This window comes from Pogona vitticeps, chromosome 2, assembly GCF_051106095.1.
Source record: "Pogona vitticeps strain Pit_001003342236 chromosome 2, PviZW2.1, whole genome shotgun sequence".
NCBI classification, from domain to species: Eukaryota; Metazoa; Chordata; class Lepidosauria; order Squamata; family Agamidae; genus Pogona; species Pogona vitticeps.
The window spans coordinates 206,790,640-206,808,936 of record NC_135784.1 but is presented as its reverse complement, the minus strand read 5'-3'; the positions used below and the strand labels follow the sequence as shown (position 1 = coordinate 206,808,936).

The following is an 18,297-nucleotide window of genomic DNA, read 5'->3' as shown; positions in this document are numbered from 1 at the left end:
GGTTCTTTGCCAGGAGGATGAGAATGGTGACCAGCATCCAGTGTCCTACCTGAGTAGGAAACTTCAAAAAGGTGAGAGACATTTGGCAACCGTGGAGAAGGAGTGTTTGGCCATAGTCTACGCGATCCAGAAGGCCAAGCCTTACATCTGGGGAAGACATTTTGTTCTGTGCACTGACCACTCACCACTGCAATGGTTAAAGACAATGAAAACCCACAATAGCAAACTTATGAGGTGGGCTTTAAACCTACAGGACTATGACTTTGAAGTGAAAGTGGTCAGAGGGTCAGTGAACTGTGTTGCTGACGCCTTGTCAAGAAGACCTGAAGAATGAAGACAGCGAAAGAAACATGGACTATGTACATATGTTGGTGACAAAAAGTTAAATGTACCTGTTTTTTGAACTTGGTTTGTATGAATAAAGGTAAATTGATGTAATGTATATGGTAAATGTTTAAATGCCTAATTGCTATGGTTAACTTAGAATGTAAGTATAAGTAAGTATGATATGGTATGTATACCTGTTGTTGTGTGTTTTATCCAGGTTGTTTTTTGGGAAAAAGCACGTTAGCTTTCCCCCTACAAAACAACTTATAAAGAGGGGAGGTGTTACATACAGCACTGATGTTACCTGTCTGTCATGGGTTTGGAGGGAAAGTTCCATCCTATGGGGAGTGGAAGGCGGGACATCAGGAGGAGGGGCTGTACTGTATATATATGTGATGCGTGTGTGGAGAAGTGAAGACGCTGGGAGGAGACGAAGCAGCAGCTGGGAAGAAGAAGCTGGTGTGGGAGTCTGTGTGTCAGACAGGGTACTACTGTGTGTCAGTACCAACCTGATAGGTTCAGGTGTCTGTTGGTTAGCCAGAACTGATAGGTTCAGGGTCTGTGCTTCAAGTTAAGTGTTCTGTGTGAACCAAACTGTATGCATGTATGAATGAGACTAAGCCACGTTACTATATCTTATTCACCTAATCATTTTATTTTCCCTGTGTGTGATTTAAATAAACCTTGTTCTTTTATTTGTTTAAAAATCCATCCCTGGTCTGTGTGACTTCTTATAGGGAATGGTTGGTGGCAGCTTAGTTAACGTGTGGCAGATCCCAGTAGGTCTGGGTTTGTCACACCTATGGGCCCCCAAACTCACCGTTCAGCGAAGTTCCTCCATAGCGCCGCCATTTTCGTGCCCTCGATAAGCGAGGGCAGGGCGTGAAAATGGTTGCGGCAGCCATTTTGGGTGTCCGGCGGCCATTTTGGAACCACCAATCAGCTGTTTAAAAAAACATCGCAATGCGAAGATCAGTAAGCGAAACGCTTACCGATCATCGCAATGCGATGTTTTGCCATTGAAAACATCGCAATGCGATCGCATTAGCAATCTGAAAAAACAGATCGCTATGCTGATTCGTCGTTAAACGGTGCGCCCATTAAGTGAGGCACACTGTAGTTGAAGATTTATCTAAGCCTGAATTTCATCCCCCCAAGCTGCACTCACATCATGTATCAATGCTGCTTTATGCAGACGATGTGGTTCTACTCTCATTACATCTCAGAGTAGACCTCTGGTCTAGATGGGCAGGATAGAAATTCAATCAATCAATCAATCAATCAATCAATCAATCAATCAATCAATCAATCAATCAATATTGACGTGTGGGACTGAGAAGATTGTTGAGGGGGCTTTTTTCCTACTGTAATCGGGAGCAATTAGCAATTAATTATCAGAAGACCAAAATTCTTGTGGTCAGTAGAAGAAAAGTGAAGCAAAATTGGGTTATCAATGGTCATCCCATAGAATAGGTTTCCAGCTACAAATACTTGGGCATAATCTTTCATGCCTCGTGTTCCTGGGGCCCCCATATAAAGCATGCAGCACTGAATGCTCATTAAACTGCAGAGGCTTTAACAAGATTTTTTCACACCAAACGGGTCACCATATCCCCTCAGCCGTTCAGGTTTTTGAAGACTAAAGCTGTTGCTCAAATGCTCTACGGGTACCAATTGTTTGCTTTATCTGACCTATGTCCTCTTAAGGTAAGGTAAAGGTAAAAGTTCCCCTTAACATTTAGTCCAGTTGTGTCCAACTCTAGGGCACAGTGCTCATCCCCGTCTCCAAGCCATAGAGCCAGTGTTTGTCCACAGACAGTTTCCGTGGTCACGTGGCCAATGCGACTGGAGATGGAACGCCGTTACCTTCCCACCGTGGTGGTACCTATTTATCTACTCACATTTTTACTGCTTTCGAACTGCAGGAGCTGGGACAAGTGACAGGAGCTCACTCCGTGGCGTGGATTCGATCTTACCACTGCTGATCTTCTGACCTTGTAGCACAGAGGCTTCTGTGGTTTAACCTGCAGCACCACCACATCCCTTTTGAGGTAGTTTAAACCAAATTTTTGAGATTTATTCTGACTGTACCCCTTGTACACCTAATGTAGTCCTTTGTTTGGAGGCTGTCCCGATTGCCATAAAAGCATGCGCAAAAGTCCTTTGCCCCCTTACCCCGAAATAATGATGAACTGCAAGTATTATTTGATAAACATGGGCCACATTTTATTAAATAATCATTCTTGCCTACCATAAAGGGGGGGGGTGTCCTGCCATAGTGCAGAGTCAGGTTTTGCACAGGGGTCTCAACGGACCAGTTGCCAAACAAATGGGCAAGTCCCTAGCCCCAAGTTCTCACAGTTGTGAAGACAGCGAGAACCCGGCTGGGCCAAATCTGACCACCCCCAGACCTCAAGCCACATTTTCCTTGTTGACTGTTGGTCCAGGTGTGGCCACAGCACATCTTTCCCCAAAGCACTGTAATCGCACGATCCACAGCGCTGGGAAGTCAGATGAACTATACATTTCCTGTAATTGTGAGGGGACTCACAAAAAACTGTTCTCTCCATACTACCCACCACAGCATAGGGACTAGCAACACTAAGTCTCATGCCCACCATCCAGCTTCTCAAGCTCCAAAAGCAGGCCTCCCTTGATGTCATTAAGAAAGACCTCCAAGGCTCTATTGGAGAGGTGCACGTCATCACTCCAAAAAAGCTCAGGCCTATCCATGCAGATATCCCAGTGACCAATCACTGATTCAAAGCCAGTGCACACAGCTCTGCATACTTCCATTAACATTTCTCCACACAGTGTTGACCCTCTGAACACTTGCCTAGACGTGAGGGAGTGAGTGTTCTGCTATATCTGCAGTAAGCTGATGAAGACCACCGCCCCAACCTTTTAATATCTTCTGGATGGTAGCCTAAGGCGGCACCAGTGGAAGCAACACTGATTCTAAAAGAGTGTGTGCCAAATTTTAAGCCTTGAATTCCTACTTTGTGTAGCGCTATGTCTGTCAGTTTCCAAAACTGGTACTTCGTTAAAGGGGAACCATCGTTATGCACGAAGAAATACTCCTGTCCTGGCCCCCTGACTTCCAAATATGCCCCCACTGCTGTAACCGGACATAACCCTTCTGTAGGACAAGGTGCCAGAGTCAGATCAGCACCCTTACCGCTCTGGTCCACCTTGAATCAGCAAATCTGAATCTGAATCGTCTTGTCCACTATCCTAACATCCTGCCATTGCAATATGACTTTAGACACATCACCCTTATACAGAAATCAGAGGTACAGTATAGTCCTGATACCCCTGAACCCTAGCCTGAAAAGCTAGAGCTGACATCCTGCCCTGTATGGACCCAGGTGCAAGTCCCTTCCTTTGTAAGTATACAATAAACTGCTGTAGATGCTCCACAAGAGCAAGCCATATCAGCTCTAAACCCACTATTTTGCATCTGAGCTTCCATTCCAGGAACAAACTGAAACATTCAAACACCGCACATGAAATAGAATAGCCCATAGCCAATGCCCTATCTATGTAGTAGGAGCCTTGAAAATGAAAACCCAATAGGTCAAAATCCTGGGAGTGGACAGGGAGAATATGAAATGCTGAATTTACATAGTGTTTCACAAGCTTCACTCCATGCTGCACCTCCTAACAGTATGAACCATCTCATTAAATGAGGTGTATTGCACCGTGCACAGTTCCTGAGGGATGGCATCGTTCACCAACTCTTCCTGTGTGTATGACAAGTGATGTATGAGCCTAAATTCCCCCTGGTTCTTTTTGGGCACCACACCCAGTGCCGAAACCCTCAGGTTTTCTAATAGGGTGTTTGAAAATGGTCCCAACATTATGCCTTCCCTAACCTCCTTCTCAATCTTTTCCTGAACTATATTTTCCTTCCCTTTAGCAGATTTCAGGTTGTGCGCAAAGAACAGCTTATGCTCTCCCACTGCTGGTATCCTGAAACCACACTGAAAACCCTCTAAAAGGTATTCAGCATCTTCCCACCTAGGTATTCACACAGCCAAATTTCTAAGACAGAAACCTTAATTGGACCAGGGTCCTTTGCTAGAGTTACCCCCTCCACTGTTGGACTTTTTGCTACCTCCAGGGTCTTTGCTGTTTCTTTGAGCTCTGGCCCTAAGACATGATGAACTGGAATGCTGCCCTCCACAAACTGAGCATTTGTGTCTGAAATGACATGCTTTTCTCAAGCATGTACCTCTCACGTTGTAATCCCAATAGAGCAGGTGAACCACCTGCTCCGTGCCTACATGGGGGGTCTGATTTTGCCCAAATTTTATGTATAAGATGCCCACTATTGAATCTGTCGCCTAAATTTGGCCTGGCTGGCGTCATAGACTGCAGCCAAAGTCCCAAGGCTTGTCCCATCTTAAATTTGGGTGAATTGCACTTCTCATACGAAATGCTTCATCATAGATCAGCCATGCTTGCCTGGCAAAATCAATGTAAGCCCTATATATCAAATCAAGGTACTGAAACAATGACTGTGCTCTCCAGGGCTGAGCTTTCACGACCACACCAGCAGAAATTAGAAAACCAGGAAGTCAGTTTGTCCATGTCCAGTTCGGCTTACGCCTCCTACGCGTCTCCTACGCTTCTCCTTGTCTTTTTCATCCTCCTTATCAATATCCTTCTTCTCTATATCTCTATTCAGGAGCTCAAAGAGGTAAATATATTTTCTCATCAAGTTTTTTATTTGGTTGCTGGGGTGAGTTCATTGCCCAATGGCATAGCATGGTCCCTGAACAGTGAAGCCTTTAAAGAGACAGTTGTACCTGGTGTTGAGTACCGAGGGGTAGGGCCAAACCCCCACACCAGCTGTCAAACTCGCTGGAGTGACCCAGTTCCTGAACTGAGTACTTATACTAGGCCAAGGAGTATTTGGGGCCCTAAATCCCTGTGTGCCATATGTTGTGTGAAATGGTGAACTACCTTGGCTACTTCCTGGCCATGGCCAGGCAGGCAATATTGGGAGAGTGTCCAGTGCAGCTGCCAGCTCACCTGATGACATAGACAGCAACACATCATGCTCCTCCCTGCCCCACTGGTAACCTATTGCCTCCTCTTCCATGGCCTCTTGCTGACTACCAGCCGCTGCCAACGGTCCAGGTGCCTCCAGGGTCTGTGACTCTTTCTCCTTATCCTCGCTTTGATGCTGTGGTGTTACTGCAGACACATCCGCTTCCTTCCTGGATAGCCCAGGGGCTTGCTGCTCTGCCTCTAGAGCAGCAAATTGAAACATCAGGTTATCTGCCATGGCCCTGAGCTTAGCCTATCTATGAGTCTTGGCATCCCAAGCCGAACAGCGTGGTTGTGCTCCACTAAACTGCTGCGCCTTTTGCACTGCTTGCTCAGGTTCTAAAGCCATTTTTTTTCTTGCAGTTGTTGCCAAATAGGCCAAGACTCCTCATCTGAGGATGACTGAGGTGATAAAACTTCGGGAGCTGCACACTTTTTAGCAGGCTGCTTGCCCTTCTTATTGCCTTGGCCCTTCTAGGAAGCCATCATCCACACAACTCAACGCTTTGGGTGTCCAACCTTGCCCAGCTGCTTGAGATCAAACACCCAAGCTGCCTCAAGGTTAAAATTACCTATGGACTATTATTACACTGCCACTAATAAGTGTCAACCAATATATTAGCATAAATGTAAAAGCAATAGTATAAAATCAGCTAAACCCTTTTCAAAAACCCCTTCCTTTATTATCTATTTAAAACACTACCTTTCAGTATTCTACAGATTATCACTACCTTTCAGTATTCTACAGATTATCGCCTGTACTATTTATTAATGATTTCAATTAGCTGTAATTTAACACAATTTTTTATTTTTAGAAATTTATTCCCTTATTATTTATTTTATCTTTAAAACACACACACACACACACACACACACACACACACACACACAGGTGAAACTGCAGAGAGGGCTTAAATGGGTGTTGGGGATGGGGGACCAGATAAAGACTCTGCCCCCAACGTGCCCTCCCAGTACAGCCACTCAGACTTTTGGCATGTTCTAGATGAAAATATGCAGAGAAGTGAATGTGTGTTTACCTGCCTAATGGATCTGCCTAATGGATCTCCTCTGATTCAAAGCCTCCCCTGATCACCATTTTAGTTTGCAGACATAATATCTCAACAGGGCTTGTGTCTTTATGTAAATTGAATTGCTGAATACTACCCCCTTGCCAGAGCAAGGCAAAGTGAGTGGCTGAGAGAGAGAGAGAGAGAGAGAGAGAGAGAGAGAGAGAACACTTTCAGTGGTGGCACTGTTTGTGAAATGCTTCTGCAGAAATAACATTTTTGTGCCTGATGGAAAGTGTTCATTCCCCTGGGAATATTAGAAACTGCTGTTAGTGCTTGGCATTCTTCTGTTTTGTTGTTGGTCTTGCTTTGGTTTTATATGCTGTCATATTTTGACACTGCTGGTTTTATTCTTGGTTTTGTGTTGCCTTTGGTCATGCTTATTGTTTGAATTACAGTATGTTCATTTTTAATGTACTATACATCACCAACAGAACATCAGTTTATTGAGTGGTCTAAAAGCATAATAAACCACACACAAACTCTCACACACATTTTTCTTTTAAAAACAGAAATGAACTGCCTATTTTATTGATTGAATTTGCTGCTGATTCATCTGAAGAAACAGCAGGCTTCCAGCTCAGTTTTCTGAGCAAAAACATTTGTTTTGATACTTCATATATTTAGAGGTGCCAACATATGAGTAAAAATTTTCTACCACTGATTAGACACTATGCTCTGAAGATCATCTTATCTCTGTTTGTGAACCATACATTCACCCCATACATTCATCCACTGGCAAGAGACTGGATTAGCTTGTCTCTGAGATTCCATTCATGCCTAAAAATCTATTAATTGTATTATTGTCTATACCAGTATAAGAAGCCAAATTTATCCAAGGGCAGGATAAGAGCACAGTACTTCTGCCACTGTAACCCCTAGGAAATATTGGTTCAGTCTAAAAGGGTGAGATTAAAAAAGAGTGGGGCTGTGAGTAAGAGATTTGAATCAGAAAGAACGGGATTGTTGAGAGGGCCAGAACTGCAGTTGCCACTTAAACTGCTACGGCCCTTGCCAAGTTGGTCTAATTCTTATATGTTTGTGTTGGGGGATAAATCGACATAGTGAATTCATGTATATGCAATTGAATGTATATTTCATTCTAGGGTTTTGAAGATTCTGCATACACAGCTGATTATGGATACCCAGTCCAGTTGAGGAAGATATCTTGGATTTTTATTGAAATTTCAGTTTCGTAGTCCTACAAGCACCTTCTGTAGTGATGGTGTTGCCAAGGTCTTAGGCACACAAAATACAGCATTTTGTTGTTTGTATAATTACTTGTGTTGTCTGTTATATAACTGAATAAGATGCTCATTTCTGTGTAATGGTGTTTGCAAGGTTTATCAATAGGTATCTAAGTAAATTAATAGAACTTTCAGTTTTACATTGCTAAAGAATGTCACAGAGCCCTGGGGCTAGGTAAAGGTAAAGGTTCCTCTTGACATTTAGTCCAGTCATGTCCGACTCTAGGGCACAATGCTCATCCCTGTTTCCAAGCCATAGAGCCAGCGTTTGTCCGAAGACAGTTTCCATGGTCATGTGGCCAGCGCGACTAGACACAGAATGGAGTTACTTTCCCACCGAGGTGGTACCAATTTATCTACTCGCATTTGCATGCTTTCAAACTGCTAGGTTGGCAGGGGCTGGGATAAGCTACGGGAGCTCACTCCATTGCGTGGATTTGATCTTATGACAGCTGATCTTCGGACCTTGCAGAACAGAAGTTTCTGTGGTTTAACCCGCAGCGCCACCATGTCCCTTAGCCCTGGGGCTAAGCAAGACTAAATGACCTAATCATTTCATTAAAAACAGAGCACATCAACAATCCAACAAAGATAAGCATATTTTGCATATCTGAACCCTAATACTCGAGACAAAAAAATGGGAGATTGGCAGTGCTCGCCTATTACTTGAGGCAAGTATTATGACTTCCTGACATTCATATCCAGACCAAGCCAAGCACATTTGGTGACTTACTTCCTCCTGAAACATTTTCATTGGCACTTCTTATTTAAATTTGAACATGGCCATCTGGGCAGCAGTAGACAGAAAATAGGACTGTCCTCTAAAGATGTGGTGGCAGAGTGACTTACTCTTCTGTGTCCCAGTTATACCACACAGTGGACACTTTTCAATGGGAATAAGACATGAGGGTTGCAAACGGGGATGGAAAACTCAGCCATCCTTTATTCCACTTCTGAAATTTTTAAACACCAAATTCTTTCTGTCTCCAATATGAAGAGGAAAAAATGTAATCCAGCCTGTGCAAGGTTAGCAATGTGGGAATCCACCCTGTTACCCCAAACCAGTTCCCAAGCCCAAGGTTAGGAACATCTCCAAAATAGAGATGGTATATCTAATGTAACAATAACATGGTGAGGTGCCCGAAAATTCAAGCCTAGGCTGACCAATGTGACAGTGTTACATTCTACCATATGCAATTCCTTAGAATCTCAGGTTCTGAATATGAAGACTTTTACAAATATTATTTATTTATTTTATTTACGTAATTTATATACATCCTACTTAATGGCAAGCCACTACTCTGGGCGGTGAATACAGATAAGGGAACATAAAACCCTAAACTACCATTCCCTTAAACAACTTAATAACACAATGTACAAAACAAAAGAACTCATATGGCGAGAGGTCCGAAAATTATTCCCTCAGATGTAGTACGTTTTTAAAGGCTTCTTTATAGAGTTCCACTTTACAAGTGTTCTAAAGATACAGAGGGAGGGAGCCTGGCACATCTCCAGAGGAAGAGCACTCCATAGTGATGGGGCCAACACTGAGAAGGCCTGATTTCTAGTTGACATTGTAGTTAACCTCTCTTGGTGTGGTCACTCTAAGAAGCAAGGCCTGAAAAGAACGGGTAAGCCAGGTAGCTGCCCTTTGGGAGAGATGCCCCGATAGGTATCGAAGTCCCAAACTATTTAAAGCTTCATATAAGTCAAAACTAACACCTTGAATTTGGCACGGAAGCTGACAGGAAGTTGCATTTCAGTTAAACTCTTCAAAGCTGAACAAAAACTAAAATTATCTCCTGCTTGCACTGGCCAAATTCAAAAAGTACAGCTATTCCCAGCATGAAGCAGATCATGATATGTGTTCCTGTCATGTAAGTTTTAAAAATGAGGAGGCCCTCAGAAAACAGAACTAGCAACCCTGTAACTAGCAACATTGGGACTGTAACCCAAGTAGACACATCTGTCATTTTTTAAAATTTCCTACATTTAGCTCTCTCTTTTTTAAACTTCCTATCTCAACCCTAATTAATAAAGTTTGGGAAAATTTTGTTTAAAATAATTTTACTGAAATGAAATATATCCTCCTTCTTATGTACCGATTATTCACAGCAGTTTGCCAATTTTATGGTATTTGCCATTCAAAGGAAGTTATCCTTTTCATGCTATGTTCCTGAATCCTTTGCCATGACATCCTGTCCTGCTCCATGTTTCCAAGATCCCACAAGCCCAAAATGTGTAACGTCCATTCTAACTCTTTTATATGGGGACATTTTGGATATTGTACGAGACTGGAGTGAAATTCAGAAATTCTGACACAAATCCTGCTGCTTGGCACACTCAATCACACTAAAGTAGGCTCATTGAAAAAAATGGGAATTTAGTGAGTCAACTCCTCTGTAAGTCCAGTGGTTCAAATGGATACCCTCAAGTGTGATTTGCTACACTAAACAACAGCATTTTAGTCACTGTGTACTAAATTTCTGGCCAACTCCAAAACCTAATACTACAAAGTATTGTATAAATGGGATCATAGGATTCTGTTCTAAATCAGCGCTAAAAAGTATCTATGCCAAGGAACTGGGAATTGAAATGCGTAAAACATGCAAGTTTTACTAGCTACTTCCGTCTTACTTTCTCACAATTCATTCTCTGAGGATGAGAACCTTAGCTCCAAAACATGACATTCCCCCTGTTAACCGAGAGCAGAACTTGAATATTCAAATGTAACAGTCAAGAGGCGTAAGGCATTAATCCCAATGCAGCTTGAGTTAGTCATGGCGAGGCAGGTTCGTATATTTTAAAAGGCCTATGCGGACCATCACCATCATTGCAGCTGCATGGGAAAGGGAAGGGCTGGTTTTTAAAGTGAGGTCTTTCACTCCGTAATCAAGGCAAGCCTTTGAGATGGGTCCAATCTGCCACAAAGGCTGGAAGTTACTTACGGTTTCTGAGTAGTTGTCATTGTTTTGTTAAATGCATTTACAGATAAAGTGCAATTTTGCCTTTAGATACCATGTGAGGGATTTAATATTGGAGCAGTAATGAATTCTGAAGTTCCACTGCTCGTCATTATAGTCCCTGTCAGAGTTATGACTATGGCAGGGTTGACAGGGCTTTGACGGGGGGCACTGAAATTTAAAGGGCGCCAAACATTAGAATAGGAAGCTAATTGATGGAAGTTTAAATGCAACACAGAGATGAGTGAATGAACTCCAGGACTCCAAAGACAGACAAAGCAAGCAGGCAGGAGAAAAATTAAAACCCCATGAGTTTTTTTTAATGTATGTTTTTTTTAAAAAAAAGATGCTTTAACATTATTTTTATTGTGGTTTTAATATTGATGATTTTTTTTAAAAAAAATGTTATGATTATGTTTTTAAATCTGTAACTACTGTATAGTTTTAACTCTTCTGAGTTGCCTTAGGTCCCCCATGGGGAGAAAGGTGGCATAAAAATAAAATAAATAACATTGAATAAATCAAGGGCTGGCAGCCGGGCTTTTTGGTCTCAGCCTGACTTCATTGGTGGTGATAGCACGGATGCTCACCAGAAGCTAAAGCATAAAGATAAGACTAAATAAATTTATATTGTTGTGCATGCTTAGAAATGAACAGAAAAATTCTACAAGACATTCTTTACGTCAAAAGGTTTTTAGACTTCACATCTCAAACAATGAGAGGGGCTCACAATGTGAAATGGCCTGAGCTTCATTTGGAGTTCTCCGAGAACCTGGGGAGGACCAGGAGGTTTTGGCTAGAGATGGATAGAAAGAAATAAAAAAGGGGAAAGGTCACAACCCCAAGGCAGGAATAGTACATGGGTATAAAGGTAAAGGTTAAGGTTCCCCTTGACAATTTTTGTCCAGTCGTGTTTGACTCTAGGGGGCGGTGCTCATCCCCATTTCCAAGCCATAGAGCCAGCGTTTGTCCGAAGACAATATTCCGTGGTCACATGGCCAGTGCAACTTAGACACAGAACGCTGTTACCTTCCCACCGAGGTGGTCCCTATTTATCTACTTGCATTTGCATGCTTTCGAACCGCTAGGTTGGCGGGAGCTGGGACAAGCGACAGGCACTCACTCCGTTGCGTGGATTCGATTTTACGACTGCTTGGTCTTCTGACCCTGCAGCACAGGCTTCTGCGGTTTAGCCCGCAGCGCCACCACATCCCTAGTACATAGGGGAAGTATGTATAAATGAAGCAAATTATGTTATTAGCTGCTGGCAGGGGGCAAATTCACCTGCCCTGCCAAGTGTATATACCTCAGCGAGACACACTTGCCCAGGCAAAATGAAACCGAAAGCACCTAAGGATGGTGTAGAATAAATATTTCCATCACATGTTCAGACTGAGGCTTTCTTCCATCTTTCCCCCTCTCCCTCCTCTCCCCATATATGTCAACCTCCATTACCCCCAGGAAGCTGCCATCTACATAACTGCATTTTATAGTCCTTTTTTAATTACACAGTTTATTCTCAATTCCTGCTCATCAGTACTAAACTGAAAATTCATTGCTACCAGTACTCCACAATTATGAAAGTTTTGTTGTTGTTCTTTGGTTTGTGCAATAAATTTAAAGTTATGCCTTTGTGCCAGCCAGTTAAACATATGGCTGACAAATTTATCATTTTTTTCTAATTGCCTTTTCTACTATTTTCACATTGTGAATGGCAAGTTTGATTTGAGAGTGCATTATTTACTCTCTTCCTGCGTGCCAGGATTGCTAGCTACAGCTATGATCCCCATAGCCATGCCACTGAGGGAAAATCACAGCAGACAGGGATGAAGACCCATATCAGTAAACAGACTTCTTGTCAGATTAAAGAATTAGTTGCCCTTTCAAAGTCAAGCTACCCCAAATCATTTTGCAGCTGGGAGGGAGAACATGGTTCCAATACAACAAAAGGAAGGGGCGCACATGCAAGTGACATGAATGTGTAACTATGCAGTCAGTGCAAGAGGCAAGAAAGAAAGCCTTATAAAGCTGACTTTCCCCAGAGCTGGCCTCTTTGGAACATCACCATTGGCCCAGAAAACATCATGAGATAGCGCAGTGCATCAGCTAACTGCATGGTTCATCATCACTCATGTGGGAGGAAAGCCCCTGCCTTGGGCTTTTACAGTGGCAGAGCTGGCTTTACCACAGACTGGTGTGGGTGGACCGGGTCATGGCAGGTCTGCTAGTTTCTGCACATGTTTACCATCTGGTGACCACCATTTTCATTCTCTAAGTCCTGAAGCCTGCATATGGGGTATTTGGGATGGGGAGAAGGGCAGACTGCACTGTGGTCGGCTCTAGCTTGGAGCCAGCGGGGTATCACCTGGGTGGGGATGGGCCAGGCCACAAACAGCTTCCACGTGGAGCCACCAGTATCTCACCTGGGTGGGGATAGGTGGGCTGTGGCCAACTTCAATCCAAAGCCAACAGTCACTAGCCACAGTTAGGAGTGGACCTTGCTGCAGCTGAAGTGGATCAGGCCTCAGCCAACTTTGTAGCTCCTATGTGGATCTCTGTACTTCTATTGTAGAGCAAGAAGAGCATTTTATCAGAAACTCAAGCCTCAGCAACAAAAACCACTCTGAACCGTGACACAAATCTTTGTTTTTGCTCTAAAGCGCCATGAAATGGCCAGCGGAGCGACTGCAAGGCAGTGACCACCATCTGAGTTCTACCTTGCAAAACTGTGGTTGTAGCCCCCGAGGGAAATCTTGGTTGTTATTGGAGGGTTCAGCTGTCTCTTGCCTTTTGCTATGACACCAGCAGCTCATGTCTGCTGCATTACTTTTGATTCCTCTTTTTTCCATTCATATGGCTGTCTTATTATTCTTTTATCCCATGAATGCCCAAAGTACTGTTACTCTGCCCCAGGGTTGAACTGGGGCTCCCTACTGAAAGTAACTCCAAAAACCTCACAAATGCCCCTGATTTGATAGCTATTTATATACGCTTCTCCAAGGACAAGGCTTAAATTCTATGCTTAATCCAGAATGAAATGCCAAAATCCAGCAATGGTTAACAGTGCATTGGGCTTCTCTTGATTACGGGAGTACTAGAATGTAGAAGGACCCACTGTTTGTTTGGCAGCCCTCTGTGTTTCTAGCTCAGGGTAGCCACCATCTGCTAAAGCTTATGTGGAAATGACCCAGTAGATATGTGTAACTTGGACATCTTGGGTCCAGTAGCCCCTGACTAAGTAATGCCATTGGCTTGTGGATGAGAACTATCCAGTGCATGAATGTGGAATGTTGTCCATCCCTTAGGATAAATGCACTGACATTTGGAGAACGTGTCGACCGTACGCACACGAATGTACCTCTGAGAATCAGGCATTCCATGGAATTCCAAACATCTGGTTCAGATTACTGTACTAGCCTTGTCGAAATAATTATTTAATTACTCGTCTTTTCACTTTCTCCCTCCTCTCTCTTGTTTTCCTCATTGCCCTCTTCTCTGGCTGTGAAGATACATAACAGTGTCTTGGCCTCACATGAGCTCAAGATGTTAAAAAAAAAAAACCAAAGACCCAATAGTTCAAAAAGTTTGCTGTAGAAATTTATGGCTTTTATATTGAGTTCCGTTAGTATTAAAGATGGAGGGGTGGGGGAGCTCTTGTACCTTTCTGTCTTTAATTAGATGTTATTATTTTATAAAGGAAGCAGTCAAGAATAAATCGTATTGCTGTTTTACAAGGCTACAACTGCCAAACATCCTGATAGCTGATGTGCAGGTTCTAATATCAATCATAGTTCTTGATCTGGAAATGTATCTTGGATTCTAAAATCTTCTAACATTTGGACCTCTGTCAAAAATTATCCAGGTTCTTGATTCCTGCCAATTTTTCTCTGTATTTCTCTCTAAAATTTATTAGCACAATGTAATGTTTCTCTCATTGCCTTCGTGATTACAAAAACTGGTCGCAGCTAAAGGGCCAAAAAGCCAGCCCTACTGTCAGGCAAAGTGAATTGTTGTATTTTAAGATAATTCATCATTATTCTGATTTAGTTTATTGTCACTGTATTTTTATTCCCATGGGAAGGGGTTGTGGGATTTTTCATCAAATAGATCTGTGAATCTTCAGCACTATATACCTTGATGAAGGGTGGGCAGGTAGAGAGGGAAAGCAGAGAGGGGAGAAACATTTATGTTTCCATCAAAAATGTCTTGGGGCAGCCCACAGAAAGCTTGTACTTCACCATCAACGTGAAACAAATAAACAAAAAGACATTCCACTTATGAAAGAAAATTCCTACAAATAGCTCCATTCACATAGAAAACTAACACATGGAACAGAAGGGTCATATACAGAGACAGTTGTGGGTTGTATATGTATGTGTAAAGTGGTGGGAAATACACTCACATTATAGCAGAAGTCAAATTTTAATTGAGAGGATAGGACTTCTTCAGTTTCGAGATGGGTAGTGTGTTCGCTAATTCCTGACAAACCTAGATACAAAATGTCTTATTATGATCTAATATATATTATAATAATAATCTTAGAACTGCAGGGCTGGAAGGGACCCTATGGATCATTAAGTCTAGCCCCTGTCAAGGAAGCACCGTGGGGAATCAAACTTCCAACCTGAGCTATCCAGCAGTTCTAGAAGTATTACAGTGGGAAAGAATTTGGTGGGCTTTTATAATCTTGTTCAAAGTAGCCCTTCTTTTCACATCTATTGAAAGGTAAGATCTTGTATCAAGAATTTGTAGATTTACAAGGCTGGGCATGCTTGATTCAGATGAATAAGGGGTGCACAAAGCAGTGCCCAACATCTAAAATTAAAACAACTAAAAATATGTACAGTTGGGGGGGGGAATGCACAAATACTATTTAGACAACCTGGGAGGGGCCAAATGCATTCATTAAGTATAATGGATGAGTAACTACACCCAGAATAAAAAATGCAAAAAGGGAAATGTGGACACTTTGAAAATGGGAACAACGTGTATCACAACCCAGAATTAAACAACGAAGGAAGAAAACGTAGAAGGGATATGGAGAAACACAACAAAATTGGCATGGAGAATGAGTCACATTCTTGCTCACTATGCACTAATAAATACACTGTAATGACAACAGCTGTTTGTTTGTTTACATTAGCGCTTTCCCAAATGTTCGATGCTCTTCCAAGGTTTTAACCAAGGTTCTGCAGCTGGAAAATCCACGGCAGTAAGATATTCAAATCCACAGAGGAGCCTCTGGAGGGGAGAGTTACTTGTAGGTAATAAATAGGGTCTGTTCAAAGAATCCTAAGTAATTCTTAAGGAGATCAGTTAACATGGATGTCAAATGAGTTTTTGCTCAAGTAATATCTGTCCTTTCTACATATCCCAGTTCGTCTGTTCTATACACATAGCAATAATAAGACGTGCATTGCTGTCCTCGGTGGTCCAAGATTCTTCAATACAAGGATCTGTTTGTAATGTTTTTATGTATGTAAGCCGCCCTGAGTAGACCTGGTCTAGAAGGGTGGGGTATAAATCTAATTAAAGTAAAAGTAAAGTAAATATCAAGGTTGGAAAATGCAGAATTTATTTTCCAGTTCCTTCATTGTGTATGGTCATAAGCAGACAAAATATGCCTTGCATGTTAAACTCATAGTTTATAGTGTATGAATATGTGTGCACATGTGCTCATGAATGAGGGGGCAGGCACATGGATGCAGTGTGTGTGTGTGTGTGTGTGTGTGTGTGTGTGTGTGTGTGTGTGTGTGTGTGTGTGTGTGTGTGTGTGTGTGTGTGTGTGTGTGTGAGAGAGAGAGAGAGAGAGAGAGAGAGAGAGAGAGAGAGAGAGAGAGAGTCTCATTGATGGACCCAATGCTTCTGTATTTACAACTAAACAATTGGTCTTCCGTCTTCAGAACCTAATAAATAGCTCCAATATTCTAAGTAGAGTTACACTGTTGATTTTACAAAATTCACTGGGTATGATTCTTGCATCATGGATGGCCGTTGTGAAAGCAAAGGGGGAAACAACGCAAAACTTGCCCTGTTTCAGATTTCTACACGAAGTCTGAATGCTCAGTGAATTAACTTGCAGTGTAATTGGACCCTGACTTGCTCTGAAAGGTTTGCCAAAGTTCATGATCCTGAGCTTAAATTCTGAGCCACTCTGAGACAAATTGTGGTTTTAGGTGAAATTAAGCCAAACTCTGTGGTTTATACCCCAAAACAGACAAGCTGAGTTTTGCTTTGATTTCCCCCCACTTTCTTATTCTTTTTTTTTTCCTTTTGAATTTAGAAAGCGGAACTGAAACCACATGAGTGATTCCTATGTAATCATGGCTAGAAATGAAATGCGGGGAGAAAATGCTTCTAAACTTTAGTTTTCTGTTAGGAATCTCACTGATAGAGCTCCATAACTAATGTTTTGCACATACTGTCTTTTGAGAAGAGAATTTTATTTTATTATTTCTTCAAAATCAACACAAACTATTTGTTTGTTTGTTTGTTTGTTTGTTTATAGTGTCATTGAGTCAGTTCTGACTTTCTGACGTATGGGAATTCTCAGAGTTTTCTAGGCATAAAGTACACAAAAATGGTTTAGCATTCCTTTCTTCTGGGGGCGCCCTGGGATTATAAAGGTTGGTTCTTCTGCAATACACAGTGGATAATTGAACTCCCAAGCTCTGGTTCCACAGCTTACTGAGCTATCCAGACAGCTGCATTTTGACATAACTGGCTCATGGACACATCTGAATTAGAAATAGGAACTATTTTTACGCTAAAAGTAACGGCTCCTCATGAGAAATCCAAGGAATTATTCGAGGGGTTGCTGAGAATTATTTAGATCCCTCGCAAGTGTCTGATTCCCACATTGTTTGAAGAGACAAATTCCAATAGTTAAAGAATCTCTAATTTAATATTACTATATTTCCCCAATTTTAATGGAAATTTGAATCTTCAGTGCTAAGATACTTACTAGATACCGTACTAATACAGTGGTACCTCGCAAGACAACAGCCCCGCTAAACAATGAATCCGCATAGCGATGATGTTTTGTGATCACTATAGCGATTCACAAAACAGTCATTCCAATGGGGGATTTTTGCTGGACGTCAATTAAGTCTGTGCTTCGTGCACCGTTTGTTTGCAAGACGACGATTTTTTCAGCCTTGCAAAATGGCTGTCCTGCGTTTTCCGGACCCATGCTTCGCAGGGCAGCCATTTTTACAGCTGATCAGCACTCGCAAAATGGCTTCCCTATGGGCGATCTTTGCTGGACGAGGAGGTATTTTCCCCATTGGAATCCATTAAACTGGGTTTCAATGCATTTCAATGGGGAAAGGGTTTTCGCATGACGACGATTTCACTAAACAGCGATTTCAATGGGCCGGATTATCATCATCATGTGGGGCACCACTGTACCTAGATAAAACATCTCCCTATACCACAACATAAGTGACTTTCACAAGGTCCAAGTATGACAGACACTACGTACTACTTTTCAACACATTGTTGACAGGTGGGATCAAATACACTCCAACAGCACTAATGAGAGTTGATACAGCTTTTCAATAGTTTTCCACAGCAGGAAGGCCAGAGGCCAAAATCTTTCCCATATTCCGTTGACACATCCAGGCCAGTCATTCTATT

The 18,297-nt window shown here is 42.3% G+C and overlaps 1 long non-coding RNA gene across 1 annotated transcript; it reads left to right on the top strand.

Moving 5' to 3' along the window:
- The first annotated feature begins 2,286 nt into the window (after window positions 1-2,286).
- On the top strand, window positions 2,287-11,321 carry LOC144586521 (uncharacterized). Its single transcript, XR_013541388.1, has 2 exons — window positions 2,287-2,378; window positions 4,861-11,321. It is a non-coding gene; the product is annotated as an uncharacterized LOC144586521 (long non-coding RNA).
- Window positions 11,322-18,297: the final 6,976 nt, after the last annotated feature.